This window comes from Dunckerocampus dactyliophorus, chromosome 4 (genome assembly GCF_027744805.1).
Source record: "Dunckerocampus dactyliophorus isolate RoL2022-P2 chromosome 4, RoL_Ddac_1.1, whole genome shotgun sequence".
In the NCBI taxonomy this organism is placed as follows: domain Eukaryota; kingdom Metazoa; phylum Chordata; class Actinopteri; order Syngnathiformes; family Syngnathidae; genus Dunckerocampus; species Dunckerocampus dactyliophorus.
Genome location: NC_072822.1, coordinates 27,752,708 through 27,768,623, shown reverse-complemented (window position 1 = coordinate 27,768,623; position 15,916 = coordinate 27,752,708). Strand labels below are relative to the sequence as shown.

At 39.1% G+C, this 15,916-nt stretch overlaps 1 protein-coding gene across 1 annotated transcript in view; it reads right to left on the bottom strand.

Moving 5' to 3' along the window:
* Positions 1-9,600: 9,600 nt before the first annotated feature.
* isl1a (ISL LIM homeobox 1a) overlaps positions 9,601-15,916 on the bottom strand; it is a 95,835-nt gene continuing 89,519 nt past the window's right edge. The window contains exons 7-8 of the transcript XR_008569968.1: positions 15,197-15,267; positions 9,601-15,109 (exon numbers count right to left, since the gene is read on the bottom strand). The gene's annotated coding sequence lies outside the window, so the exon portion shown is untranslated. The remainder of the gene's footprint in view (positions 15,110-15,196; positions 15,268-15,916) is intronic.

Here is a 15,916-nt window from a genome sequence, read left to right as displayed (position 1 = left end):
GTAGTGGATAAGCAGGGTCACCGAGCAGCATGATTGGTCCTTGCAGACTGTTGATTTGGCGACGCCAAAAAGGTCTGCTACTGTACGTAAACAAGCACCTGTTGCCAGCCAGTATAGCCCAACTCCAACGCGCTTTCTTGTGGGGGTGGGGGTGCGGAACTTTGGTGTTTTGCGTTGCGAGAGTTGGGGAAAGGTGCTCACAGATGTGGGCAATAGTTCTTCTTGACATCCTAAAATGATTTAAAAAATCTGTGTCAGTGAAGCGGCTCACGTAAATGTCCCACCAAAAACTGCCATAGCCAAAATTCTTGCTCTCTTCCGTTTTAGTTTCCTTTGGATGAGAAAATATTGACTTCGGTTGAGCAAAATCCTTGAAATTGCCATGAACGCAACAGGACTACAAGAAGCGGCCAGTTTTACATCCATAGCACGGCGTGTGACATCGTGTTTTGTGCGCATGTGCGTCACTTCCCGGACACGTTACATTACACACAAACAAAAGTGTCTTTTTTTTACTGTATGTGAACGACTACATAAAAAGATTGGATTAAAAAAAAAAAATCAGATTTGGGCATCATACCCTGCAGTGTGAACGTAGCCTTACAGCGGCGTGGAAGAATTTTGGCCCACTCATCTTTGCACAATTGTTGAAATTCAGCCACATTGGAGGGTTTTCAAGCATAAACTGCCTTTTTAAGGTCAGGTCTGCTCTTTTTGCTAAGCAGTGGTTTTCGTCTTGGAACTCTGCCTTGCAGGCCGTTTTCGCCCGGTGTCTTTGTTATGGTGGAGTCATGAACACTGACCTTAACTGAGGCAAGTGAGGCCTGCAGTTTTTGGATGTTGTTGTGGGGTCTTTTGTGACCTTTTGAATGAGTTGTCACTGCACTTTTGGGGTACACTGAGAGCATAGGGGTGCTCCACGCATCCATGAATAACGCATGCGCGAGGTGTGATGGGATCTAGCCTGCAGGCGAATCCAGATGTAATTATTATGCTGTCTAGATGTTGAGAGGCACTGGCCAAGATAAAATATGAAAATTATTTTTATTTTGATGACCAATTTTAAATGAACAATCAAAGAATCAAGTTTATTTGTAGGTTCTAAATGTAATTCATGTTTTTTACTCAGTTTTTGCCTCTCCTACGAGGTTATGCTTTTTTTCCTACAGAATCTGTTACAACATATGTAAATAAGATGCAAATTAGCCGATTACGTCACCTAGCAACTTCTAGGTCAGCCAATGGCTACTTTTCTTACTGAGGAGTTGGCAACAGTGGAACTACGGCATCACTGCTAGAATGATAATACAGTAATATGGAAGTGGCAGAGTGCAAGGCATTATTGGAAGCGTACATTAAGTGCTTTAGGTACACCTTGCAATCCAACTTACCTTGGTGTTCCCAGCGTCAGCGAGTGACGTGTGGATGTTTTTTCCATCGGAGATAAACAGCCGCTTGCTGCTTGTTGGTGTCCAAGCAGAAGCTGTAAGATTCCACATTTTTATTTCAAGATTAGTCAGCTCAAAACATGTAGCTGTACAGACGTGTCTGCACCTTTAATCACGCTTCTCTTGATATTTGGCTAAGCGCCAACTTTCACAAACAGGTTCCCTTTCCATACCATGTGGACGCGCATATAAGTGTTTCTAGCGTTATGCATTTATTCCCTAATTAAATACAAGTGATGAACAAAGGTGCCCAGCGAGGTGAAGAGTGGGTAGAGCTTCACCTCCGCAACGCCGTGCAGTGCACGTCTGAAAGCTGTAAAAATCATCCCCCGACAATGCAACCCAGCCCCTGACCAACATCGCCAAGAAGGCAGAGCCTGGATACACTCACCTTCCTGGCAAAACATGCATGGGTGTCCACGGTGTGGCGCAGGGGCCATCTGTGGAACATGGCTCATTGCAGAAATATAATAAACAAACACCCAGCAAAACAAAAATAGAGCAAAAGGGAAAATGTAACTGCAAAAAGCTAAAATGTTGATAATAATAACTAATAAAAACAAAAAAATGTGTCTTTTAAAATATGTATTTTTTTCTATTATAACTAGTTTTTCTAATTATGAATATCAAAGGACGTAAATAGACAAGTAGATGAGAAAAACAGTGAGCTGTAGTATTATTATAGTAATTATTGTTATTATTATTATTATATACTATCATAACAGTGGTTTAGTTGGTCTCGAAAAATGTTGACAATATCTTTGAGCGCACAATAAACATTTTAAAACGAACCTGCGTTGTTTTGTGTCTCATTTAATAAAAAGGTTTGTTTGTCCAGTCATATTTTTTCATTGAACTTTTCTTAATATTAATGTGGAAAATCTGGTCTCATTCTCGTGGACCCAATCTCGTGCATCGCCTCGTCTCGTGAGTTGCTCGTCTCGTCACACCACTCATGAATAACCAATAAAAACACAGAGATTTGTCTTTACACATGTAACACGCCTTTTTTTTTAGCCTTTGCGTACAGTATATAAAAATATAAATCCCAAATATAAAAAAATGGATGTTATTATTATCATTAAATATATAATCATGTGGCTATATAAGACATAAAATTATGAATATGTTAACATATTAATAACACAAAACATTGTAAACTTTTGTACTATATATGAGCTATACATATACAGAGTTAGGCAAAATGATCTGACACATTTGTAGGTGAAATAAAAGGCAAATAAAGTAAAGAAACAAGAAAGTGTTTTTATTTTCGAAAAGTACATATAATGCCATTTTTCCATATAATGCCATTTTGCTTTGTTTCTTTATAATGCCGTTGTTTTTCGTTCCTTTTTCAGTTGCTGCCATGAATTGGACCGGTGAGCATCGCGCTTTCATTGTGGAAACATTTATCAAAACAAACTAATCTGTAACTGCAACACAACGAGCGTTCCGTTAGCACTTCAATCCTGGTAGACATGATCCCGTACCAGCTCCAAACACCATCTTCTTATGGGTTACCAACTTCACAGCTACTGGATCTGCATTGAGTGTGTGGACAATAATGGATCCCATTTGACTGATTTCATTTTTAAAACATAATGAAACAGAATGGCATTGTACGTACTTTTCGAAAATAAAAACATTGTCTTGTTTCTTTACTTTATTTGCCTTTTATTTAACCTACAAATGTGTCAGATCATTTTCCCTGACCCTGTATAAAAATATAAATCCAAAATATATATTATCTATCCAGCCATCCATTTTCTATGCCACGAGGGTATGCTGGAGCCTATCCCAGTTGACTTCAGGCGAGAGGCGGGGTACACCCTGGACTGGTCGCCAGCCAATCACAGGGCACATATAGACAAACAACCATTCACACTCACATTCATACCTATGGACAATTTAGAGTCTCCAATTAACCTAACATGCATGTTTTTGGAATGTGGGAGGAAACTGGAGTACCCGGATGCGGACTGTATTATCTATTATTATTAAATATATAATTGTATGGCTATGTAAAAATATATAAAATTTTTAATATGTTGACATAATAATAACTAATAATGGCACAAAGCATTGTCTTTTCATACGTAACATTCTTTTTTAAAACTTCTGTACAATATATATAGGCCTATAAATATATAAAACTATTAATCAAAAATATAATATACCGGTAGATCGCCAAGGTAGTTTGGGGTGATCGCGTAAACGACACTTTGTAGTTGTCATATGACATCAGTCAGCTGACATTTCCTGAGTCATGCTCCCCGTTTCAAGCTACACAAAGAGACGCAACTTTCATCTTTTTTTCTATTATTCTGATTACGGATAAGCTAACGCAGCGCTAAGATGCTTATATCTATCACTAAACTTATCTGCTCACTTGTGCCGGTGAGTTATGTCGAAAAAAGGTGCATTGTTTGATGGCTTTGCCTCACGTCATGAACTCCACTACAGAAATCAGTGTTTTCTACACGTCCGCTTCTTAAACTATTATTTCATGATGAAATGGAAAATGTGCCCATTGCTGAAACCTTTTCAATATGTTGCCTTGACTTCGGCTGCATTGTCTTTTGCGAAATCATTTTTAATTCTTCTATATTGATGAACTGTGTGTCCTAATGAACGTTACGAAGCTAATTTGACTGACATATTACCAGTACTCAGGTTATGTACACAACTAATGAGGAATTATGTGTATATCTTTATTGCCATAATGAATCTAATTATGATATCAACTAATTTGATTACCTGTAAACTTTGAAAATGTGAATGTGAAATACTAATCATTAATATTTAAAATAGCGTTTCAAAGTTTACCGGTTAGATTTGGTATATGTTATATGCGTTATAGAAAGAGGTCGATCATTTCGACTTTTAGCTTGCATGCTGAAAGTGCGTCCACCCGATGTACACGTATAACGTACATAAATACGTACTCGTGTTTTTTTTAAATAAATGTAGTGGATATTTGTATATAAATAGATCAAGTGCAGAAAAAAAAGATCTTAAAGAAAAGGTCATTTTTTGGTAAGTTATGAATATAAATGAAGACATTAAAAAACGTCATATACATACAGTGTCGTGTACATGTGCGTATGTATAATGTGATTCATGTACTGCACTACATGTGCTTGCTTTACATGACAAAGTGCTGGGTTGTTCCACTTAGCGTCTTTATTCAAATGTAAATGAGACGTGTGGCCAATTATCTGCCAGTGACACGGTCCTGCTGAGACATTTTCAACCCAACTGTCCTTTACGACATCAGCTGTGACATCCGACATGGTTTGTTCTTTTGTGCCGCTGAGGGGACTGACTGACTGCTGGAGATAGATGGACAGTGGGATAGTGTCGGGCAGTCTCATGGGGCCTAAAAGAGGAGGACACACATGGAGATCCTCGGGAGTCAGGTCTGGTGACCACCCATCAGATGGGATTGATTGTCATGTGTTGTTTAAAGGCTCGTTTTACAAGCTAGGCGTGTAAAGCGTCAGTGGTGGAGCTATTGTTATGCACAGTCGTTGCTGATCATCGCACTTTTAACTGTTCGGGTATCCAGCATCTTCTGTGAAAGTTCCTGAGCAGAATGAGGGAATCCCCTGCAGCAGGAGCCCCTCCACAGACTCCAAAAAGGGTGGGTCCTCTCTCGGATGCAAGAGTCAGGATGCGAACCCCCCAACATGTAACATTCTGCTTGTTTTTTACACGGTGGCATGGCTCGCAAACTGATGGCTGCTGGTTCAATCCTCAGTCAGGGAATGTATTTCTACATTTCAGTTCGGCTTCAGCATTCACACGCAATTTCTGCTGAAATTGCTGCAAAGCCGCTTTCTAACTTGGCAGTAGTTTGCAATAAACAAACAAAACTGACATTTCAATGACTCAGCACATCGAAAATTCTAAACACGTTTTGACCGTTGAAAGTTTTTACAAAAAAATAAATGCAACTGGCGTTGCATTGTTTCCTCGACCATTGCATGTGGCTGCTCCCCAAGTTAATAAAATGTTCATTTTATTTTCTATATAGCACCAGATCACAGCAGAAGTCATTCCACTTCTGTCGAGGGAGGTTAGGAGACGCCATCTTCGTACTTTAACATGAGTTATTTGTTGAATTCAATACTGTTTCTCTCCTTCTTCATCAAATTGCCGGCACACGCAACTTTGTTTGGCCCCATGGCAGGTTGTACTCAATAAAAATTCACAGTTAGTGAGTCAGCAACTGGTAGGGTGCTTTGTTTGGGCACTCTGATACAGTACAGGACAAAGAGACTAGTTTGTTATTATATATATTATATATATATATAAATTTAATATATATACTGTATATATATAAATTTAACAAGCAGAGTAACAACAGAGCTCACAATGACCTTACCAGCGCTAAACGTCTAACTTCGCAACCGTTTACAACAGCAGTACAGCAAAGCACGCAGGGAAACAGGAAGTGCTGCTGTCAAAATCATATACGTAGACCGCTGAGCCGTACGTCAACGTCGCCGCCATATCACTTTTAATAAGTAGTTTGTTTGCAATAAAATAAGAATGTAACATCCATCCATCCATCCATCCATTTTCTGCGCCGCTTCTCCTCATTAGGGTCGCGGGGGTATGCTGGAGCCTATCCCAGCTGACTTCGGGCGACAGGCGGGGTACACCCTTGACTGGTCGCCAGCCAATCACAGTGCACATATAGACAAACAACCATTCACACTCACATTCATACCTATGGACAATTTAGAGTCTCCAATTAACCTAACATGCATGTTTTTGGAATGTGGGAGGAAACCGGAGTACCCGGAGAAAACCCACACACGCACGGGGAGAACATGCAAACTCCACACAGAGATGCCCGAGGGAGAATCGAACCCAGGTCTAGAAAATAACATAAATCAAGGCACAAGAACTTATTACTTTTGAATCAATTTTGCTCAAGAAACAGATATGTGATGTTACACATATAAGCTCTGACAAAAGCTTTCGATACAATTAATCACAATATTTTAATATCATAATTAGAGGATTAGTTTTGAATTGGGTTAAAAGCTATCTAGCAAACAGGAAACAATTTGTAAAGCTAGGAGAATACACATCTGGGAGTTTATACACCACGTGTGGAGTACCCCAGGGGTCCATACTGGGACCAAAACTGTTCAATTTGTATATAAATGACATTTGTAAAGTAACAAAGGACTTAAAATTGGTCTTATTCGTGGATGATACCACTGCTTTTTGTTCTTGCGAAAGCACACAAGAACTCATTAAAAAGGTCAAGGATGAAATGGTCATATTAAAATCATGGTTTGATAGGAACAGATTATCCTTGAACTTAAGTAAAACTAAAATAATGCAATTTGGAAATAGCAGAAGGGACACGTATGACCAAATTAATTACAAATTAATGGAGTGGATATTGAAAAAGTGGAAGAATATAAATTCCTGGGGGTCATAATAGACGAAAAAATGAGTTGGAAATCTCATATTAAATATATACAGCAAAAGGTGGCGAGAAATATCTCTATATTGAATAAAGCAAAATATGTTCTTGATTATAAATCACTCCACACTCTGTACTGTTCCTTAGTATTACCATATCTAACGTATTGTGTGGAGATATGGGGAAATAATTACAAAAGCAATCTTCACTCACTCACTGTACTGCAAAAAAGATCTGTAAGGATCATTCATAATGCCAAGTATAGACAACATACAAACCCTCTATTTTTAAAATCACACATATTAAAATTTGCAGATTTAGTACACTTTCAAACCGCTACAATAATGATCATCACAATGATTGTTTTGTCATGCTTGTTTTTTTTTTGGTCTTTTTTTTGTCTTCTTACTGTTATTTATGATGTATTATTATTGTGATTATCATAGAAAACATGACATGGAATGCAGGAAGTGAACAACAGGTGCTGTACTAGATGTGGAATAGATGGGGGGTTAGGATTAAATAAGCTTTGCTTCTTCCTACTCCTTTTGGACATGTGGAACTGTCAAAGAATGATTCATGAGATGTATTCCATTGTAACCTTCATGTTCAAATAAACTAAACCAAACCAAACACATGGGTACGGTATCGGTATGGGTTGATATCAGAATCGTATATACAGTACATATATATACACACACTTACACTATTGTGTATTATATATAATATATATATATGATATATTTTTATAAAATAATCTTGACAAAATATGTAAAGTAATATTTTAATAAATACAAAATAAAAGCAAAAAAAGTGAATCTCTGTGAAGTAGGATTGCTTATACAGTTTTTAATTGGAATATTTGTGTAGTTTGAGCCCTGTTTATGAATGGGTTTTAACATTATTAGACAGCTCTAGTCACCTAGTAGAAATTATAAGGGTAAATAAGACACTTAAGACATAAATAAGACTCGTGCTCAAGTGTGTTGCTGAGTGGGGGGGGGTGCGGCCAGGAAACGACATCAGGGGTTTAGAGTTGAATTTTAACTTGGCGTGAGAGCAACAGTAGCCCTGTTAGGGATTATTGTGACTGTTTTAAGATCATTCAAACATTCAAGCTTGTGTGTCTCACCGAACATTACAGTAACATTACTGACACCTAGTGACCAGTGTAGAATACTACACATCATCAAAACGTCTTGAAATGCGTCTTCTGAATGCCTTATATTTGCATTTAAATTCATTTAGCCATTCGTTTATGCTTGAAAATCTTTAAATGTGCTTAAATGTGCATATTTTTACTAATAACAGGCCGTATTCAACCACAAAACACCATGATTTATTCATTGATATAGTTCTGAATAACCGCGATAAAGCGAAGCCGTGGAATTTGAAGTGCAAAGTGGCGAGGGATTACCGTTTATGTGAACAAGTGATGAGTAAATGTTGACTTTCTTCAAACAGATGCAGAAAGGATGGAGGCCACTTCACTGCAGCTTGACAAAATGTCGAAAAGGCAAGCAATGACCCCGTAACATGTATCCCTTTGACACAAGCCCTGACCTTATCCATAAAAAACAACATTAATCCCCTTTAAATAATCCTAATCCTGTTCAAACACAGAACAAAGTGGAATAAATCCTTGAATAAAGATACATCTGTCAGTGGCGAATGGGGATTGCAGCTATTTAACCAGAGCGGCTACAGAGGCGGGCGCATGTCAGCGGAACAATCGGGTGATCAAGTCCCTCATGGCCCATATTCAGCCCGGTGGCCATGTGGCACAACAAAGCCTCTTCATTCTCCTCTCACTTTCTCAGCGGCACATTGTTAACACTCAGCATGCCTCAGTATTGACTTTGTGACCTCCCTGTCTGCTGGCGGTAGAGCCTCCGCTATTAGCATCTCTAAGTGCAACGCCCTGTGAGGCGGCCCTGATCAATCCGACGCAATTGTATGAGTCAGGCACTGACTGTGTGGCCACATTCATTTTCATGTCATCGTTGTAAAGCTTTGGCCAGAACAGACTCATACATATATAACGCTGCTTTTCTTTGGTGCTCAGCTAACTTGGCCCACGCGTCTGCATTTGTTTTCTGGCAAAAATTGTCCTGTTACCCCTTAGTAGTCTCTTTGTCACAAGCATTAATGGTTTGGTATCGTTTTGATATTATCTGATACATATAACGGAGAATCATGCTTTACAGTATATTCCATATGTTTTACATATTTTATAAAACAAAAAAACGCAATATCAACCTCATGTGTACATTATTTTCATTACAGCAATTGTTTTTCATTGCCAGTTAAAAGTAAAAGCATCTTCTGTAAGACAGATCATTTTATTTGCTGCATTATAACTTTAAAATGATGGAAAAATACCTCATTTCCCAGAATGCTTTGCTTTATCCAAGTACAGTAATCCCTTGCCACGTTAGGCTTCATAAATCGTGGTGTTTTGTGGTTGAATACGGCCTACTATTAGTCAAAAAATACGTCTATTCAAGCCAATTTGACATATGTTTTGCCAAAACGAAGCATTTTCAAGCACAAAAATAGCTAAATGAAGTAAAATATAAATATAAGGCTTTCAAAGACATTGTGATGATATGTTGTATTCTACACTGGTCACTAGGTGTCAGTAATGTTACTGTAATGTTGGGTGAGACACACAAGCACCAGACTTGATCGCCAGAACAACAGGTTTTTATTGCAGGTTTGAATGATCTCACAACAGGCACAATAATACGGAACACGGGCTACTGTTGTCGCCGTAATCCACGCCAAGATGAAACTCAACTCTGAACCCCCCGACGTCACTTCTTGTCCGCCCCCCACTCGGCTACCCTAACCTGGAACACATTTGCAACAACACACACCTGTCATATTTATGTCTTATTTTGTCTTATTATGTCTACTGTATTGGATAATATGAGCGTAGACATGTTATTTCATATATATAAACCCTTCATGTTAAAAACCATATTTAGAAGATTGTAAACAGGTTAATAAGGAATCCTTCTTGGCGGAAATTCACTTATCATGGTCGAATCTGGAACCACTTAATCGCAATAAATGAGGGATTACTGTATCAACATTGAATTGAATGAATTGAATTGACATTTCAAATTCGGAATTGCCTGGTGTCAAATTTGTACTTTGCTTAAACGGCGCCTGAATTGGTACTTTAAAAAAAAGGAAAAACTAAAAATTGTGTCGGATTATGTTTCTGTAGAATCTTGTGACATTCAAGTCGAACAGAATAGTCACCGAAATACTTTAATAATATAAATAAAATGACACCTGAGTCATGAATTCACCAGTGTAAGAAAAAAATTGTCAGAATTATCACTGCAGATGCAGCAGCAACACACAACATAGGGAACGTGCAAAAGAAACCACAAGATTGTCGGCCATACATTCCACAAAACAGAAGCACAAACGGATAACTAATCTACAATTGTGGCGATGTTAGACTAGCGTTACAACGGTGTTTGCTCATTCATCCTCCATGCAAGAGTCGAGTATTCATTGCGCAAAATGAAGTTACTTACAAGACGTTACTTGTACAATACCAGTGAATACAAGCAAACTTTCCAGTATTTTGAGCATGTTAGTTTGATGCTCGCCGTCGTCTGCGCAGGTGAAAAACATCAAGCGTAACACTGACACCACTCTTGACTCGGTGCTAGCTGTACCTCATTTGTGCAAAATTTTTGGGTCTGTTTACTGCCATTATGTGCCTTCATGGTACAGACTTTCACTACACATCCCAAGAAGCATTATGTAAAAGCTGGATAGATTTGTTTAACCCCTGCTCTAATTGGATTACTGCCAGCATCTGTACTGACCTCTGGGGTGAAATATCACTTTGCGTCTGAGATCTCAGATCTTGTCACGTTGACAGGTGCCAAGCAGGACGGTATTTTGACCGAGACACATTGCATTTGAGGGCGATGTCTACGGTAAGGCTGGCATTTCACTGGTAATTCTCACCAAATGATAGAATAGTGGTGATTGTAACGCATGAGGGAAATGTTTGTTCCTTTGCTCCACCAAACACCGCAAACAGGACTTCTTATGCCAAGCGGCTACGGCAGGAAGACGCCACGCTGTTTCCTCTGTCTTTGCCACTTTGATCCACGAGGTTTGCTCGTTCATTCCTTACATTTTCGTCCTGCCGTCACGGCCGGTACTTCAGTTCTTCCACAATTTGTGTCTATTTTTTTTTCAGTGATATATTTTTTGGTACGTTCTTGTTCTGTTCTCCTCTGTTTATTTTCACAAATATGTGTGTATTTTGTTGATATTGTCATATTGATAGTACACATTGTTTACAAAGTCAGGGAAGCCGTTGGACACGGAGGGGCTTTGAAATATTTGAAGAGAGCCAACAGTAATCTATGCTTTTCTTTTCTTTATTTCTTTCCGGCCTCATTGAATGCATTTATTAACGTCCAATCAGGTTTAAGAGCAAACAACCAATGTGTGGATTACATTTCTGTGCATTTCCGTCTAAATCCTGAATGCTATGTCAGCACTCTTTTTCTGTGACTAAGTCTTGTCCCAATGGTCTTGTTTTATTTTAAAAATAGAACACTTAAAAATGCATATATTGTATGTGTCAAATTTCATGTTACAATGTTAAAATAGCATCTTATTTGGTAAACACTAAACAGTGCTTTTGACTTGTAAGGACTCAAAAATGTCAAGCCTATGACTTTGGACTTGAGACAAGACTTGAGTTGCAAAACGCTGACTTGCTCCCTCCTCCGATAAATACAATTAAAATGCTAAAATGCATAGGTACTCACAACGATCAATGAACTGATGGAATTGGAGTTGCAGTGTAGCCAGGCACAGCACACAACTGCGTTCACGGACTGCCGAACAAAGTGCAAACTCTCAACGCTCGAGGAAAAAACATTATCAGTGAAGCATAGAAGCAGAAACATGTAAAAATGTTTATTTAAAAAATGTTGGTACATGTAGTCTGTACATTTTACCTCTATTATCTCGTATTTAGAAATTATTACCGACCTACGGTGAAGGAAATGTGTTTTCTGCAGAATAAAGGGCCTTTTTTCGGAGAATACAAATTTCAGTGAAAAATTTTTGGATGCTGAATCGCAAATTGAACTGTATTTGTATTATTTTATTGATTTGTTACAGTGTCTTATATTGTGTTTCCACTATATATTGTTCAATTATTTTTTTTTTTGCCAGCTGGGCCGACCTGACATGCCATGCCTGAGACGAGCATGGCATGGCTGAAATTGAGTAAAAAAAAAAAGGTTCTCTTCTCATTCCGTGTGGAAGTGGTATGTTTTTGGCTTCTTTCCTTCTTCTCCACTCCTTTTTCTAACACTTTCTTATCTCTAGAATGAATTGGAGAGGCTAACAAATTAGCTCGGGAGCTTACTATCCTAGCGGCAGCCGTCTTTTGTCCCTGAAGTGATCCCGTAGCCTGTGCAAAGTGATGTGTGATGAATAATAGCGTGTAAAAGTGACTATAGGGCGTTACTTCATGTCTACAGGGCTGTAATGATGTTAAAAAATGTATTTATAAAGTGATAAACAGGTTTTCTATGCTCAAACTACAACAATATTCAGTTTGTTAATATCGAATCCTTCTTTGCGGAAATTCACTTATCACGGTTGGGTCCGGAACCAATTAACCGCGACAAACGAGGGATTACTGTACTGGCCCAGTGTCAAATTGATATCAAAATTTGCAATATCGTCTACCTCCATTAGCTTCCTTACTTCTTGATCTTCTGTCATTGTTGGTTTATTTTGTTGATTGGCTCGATATGTATTTTACTTATCCGCTGTCTAAATGTCTTTTTTGTTGTTGTTAATAAACCTTGTAAAATTGATGTTGAGTTCCATGACAAACCACACAACTTCCAATGGGACCACAGCTCATCGAAAGAAGGTTTAAGAAGGCCTTTTTCTGTTTTACAAATAATTGCGTCCCAGTGCTCAGACCAAGGCCTATAATGCATCCTTTCACGCGTTTGGAAGAATTCAACAGGCAAACACTGAATCCAATCAAACTCTTTTGGGACAAACAGAAGCAGAGATTATAAACCCAACAGCTCTCACCTATGATCTCACAAATGTTTTTTTCCTCAATGCTTGGACAAAAATTCCCAGAGAAACAACACACGTGGTATCAGCAAAGATAGACTGATATGGGACTATGGCTACCTTCACACTGGAGGTGATGATGCCCAATTCTGATTACCAAAAAAATGAGACGCATTGCTGTGTGTTTACGGAAGTAAACATTGACTCAATTTGTGCTCTGCTTTGTTTGTGGCAATTTCAAGGATTTTGTGCAATGGGAGTCAACATTTGATTGATGAATCAAATGATTAAGATTAAGAAGAAGGAAAGCAACACTTTTGGCTGTGGCAATTTGTGGAGAACGTCTGTTCTGTTGTGGATGTCACAGCCAAGACTGATGAGACATTGACGTGAGCCTCTTCACTGACACTTTTTTGAAGCAATTTTCAGATGACAAGAATAACTTAGCCTACATCGGTGAGTAGCTTTTATCCAAGTCTTTGTTAGCACAACAAAATACACCTTTCTATCACGTATGGGTCGGCTACAGAGTTACCTCGCTCTATTGCGGTTCACCTTTTGCTGATTTTTTTTGTATCTCTTCCTTCTCTCGTCTGTCTGCACCGCCCATTGTTTTCTGCGTCCTGATTGGCTGTAGACCATTGTCAATCAATCTCCTTCGTGCCGTCCTGCTATGTGACCTGTGTCATCGCTAGCTTGCTTGCTTGCTAGCTTGTAAATGAATGTTCGGTTTGTCTGCAGCAATATGTTTTAACAAGGATACAAATGCTACAGTACAACGGAACAGCGCCGGGCACAGTCACAGGAGTGAAACATGCATGAGTGACTTACAAATTTCTTGTGTTGATCATTAAGGTTGATCATTAAAATTCCAACAAAGGTTTGAACTTTTTTGGGAGTGTTTAAACAAGAGAGAAATGTGAGAACATTTTGTTGCCTGTCTGATAAAAGTGTATAAAGTCTATGAGAGGTTTTACAGCCTTAAAACATACATAATAATTGTAAATAATGAAGCTGGCTACTTCGCAGGTTTCACTTATTGCGGGCTATTTTGGGAATCTATCCTCCGCGATAAGCAAGGGAACACTGTATATGCAATCTCACCATTCAGACTGTAGTAGCTCAGTTACATGTGGGATTTATGTCTAGATAAGAAAGAGTCGCATTAAAAAAAACATGAACATGACATGAAAAAAATCAGGTACAGGTCACATATGAGCAAAAGAATCAGAATTGACCTGCAGTGTGAACTTAGCCTAAGAGTGTGAGGTAGGGAATGCTTCAAAAAGTAAGAAATAGAAACTGTAACTGTTGCGTGAGCGTCTTTTTCATCATTTTGACACTGATATTCTTGTGTGCTGCGACTGTCCATGTTGCTGTTGTGAAACATGAATTTAACCTTTGCGAAACTCGAAGATTTATTTGATTCTAGGTGGCTGGCTGGTTGTTTTTCATATGTAACATTCAACTTAGCGATGTAAAATGATGGTAAAACTGTCAAATACATAATCACCTTTTCTGCCCCTAAAATAAACGTAGGTACGCCATTAACATAAATAAAATGTACTGCGAATCTTTCTCTTCTCACTGTACACTTTGCTGATCTTAGGATCTTTAACTTTAACTGAACTGAGACGCAATGATGCCGGATACGATCAACAACCTTGAGGACGATTATTATTTACTTTGATGCATTTGGCTCATATTCTTAGTTGTTTGCTGTAGTTATAAAATAGGCCAAGTGACGACCATGATCAGTAGCCCCCCTTGGCACTGATGCAAGTGGATGCAAGAGCCACAGGCAGAACGACAGTCTCTACAGTTTTTGAACCGTTTTAGTATGAATCGGGTCTCAACAACAAAAAAAATGTTCCCAAATTTTGCTTCGCTTGTCACACACTGTCCCCACACGTCTCCTGTGTGCTTTGGGCAGGTCTCCCGATGGGATGGATCATGAATAGGATGAAAAGTGCACGTCATGCTGATACCACCACATGTGAGAAACACCGTATCTGATGCTTCCTCATTGCAACGTCATGAAGCCTAAGTTCTTCCCCGATAAGTGAATCCAGCACAGATGGGACGGTGAGAGCGGCTCCCTCTCGTAAGACTCGGGTGTCTGCAATGACAAATGGCCGTGCCTTTGATTGAGATTAGTGAGGTGGGGCACCAGCGTGTTTGATGAAGCAGAAAATGAAATGATTACTATTGGGCTTCTATTGACTGCACTGCTGGTGACACTCTCGCTTCCTCCTGGAGGTTAATTGGACTTGAACCCTGAAAATCAAGAGGTTAAGCAGGGTCAGTGTGACAGCAGGTCCTTCTGGGAACAGCCCTCTCCAAAGGCTACTAATCAGATTTGTCCGGGGGCTTTCCTTATCATAATGCTTGCTTGTGCATCTCTGTTGCTACAATATTGATTCACGTATAATAACATTATCCTTGACAACTGCGGGAGGGCACTTATATTCACTTGTGTATTGGCAAGAAAATACAGCCGCCCTGCTGTTTCCAAGCCATTTCTATTCTATGTATTGGTGTCTGTGAATGCAACATTTTTTTTTTTACGTGAGGAAAATACAGTGTCACTCCCGTGAGGAATTTCAAAGGTGTTTGACTCACATCGAAGAAAGAGTGACCAAACGTCCTGTTTTTCCAGTACATGTCCTGTCCTTTCCCCTTTTTTGTTCCAACTAAAGATTTCAAGTGGAACCCAGTTAACGTGTTTTTCAGTTAATGTAAAAAATTTACACCAAAATGTTGACTCGGCTCCAGCCGCCTCCAGCTCTGGCGCCGGCAATCTGGCCACGCCAGCTGCCTCCCGCTCTGGCTCCACAGACCTGTCCACAGCAGCAGTCTCCAACTCCAGCGCCGTGAACCTGGCTGCATCAGCCGTCCACAGTTCCTGCGGTAGAAGCGACAAGTC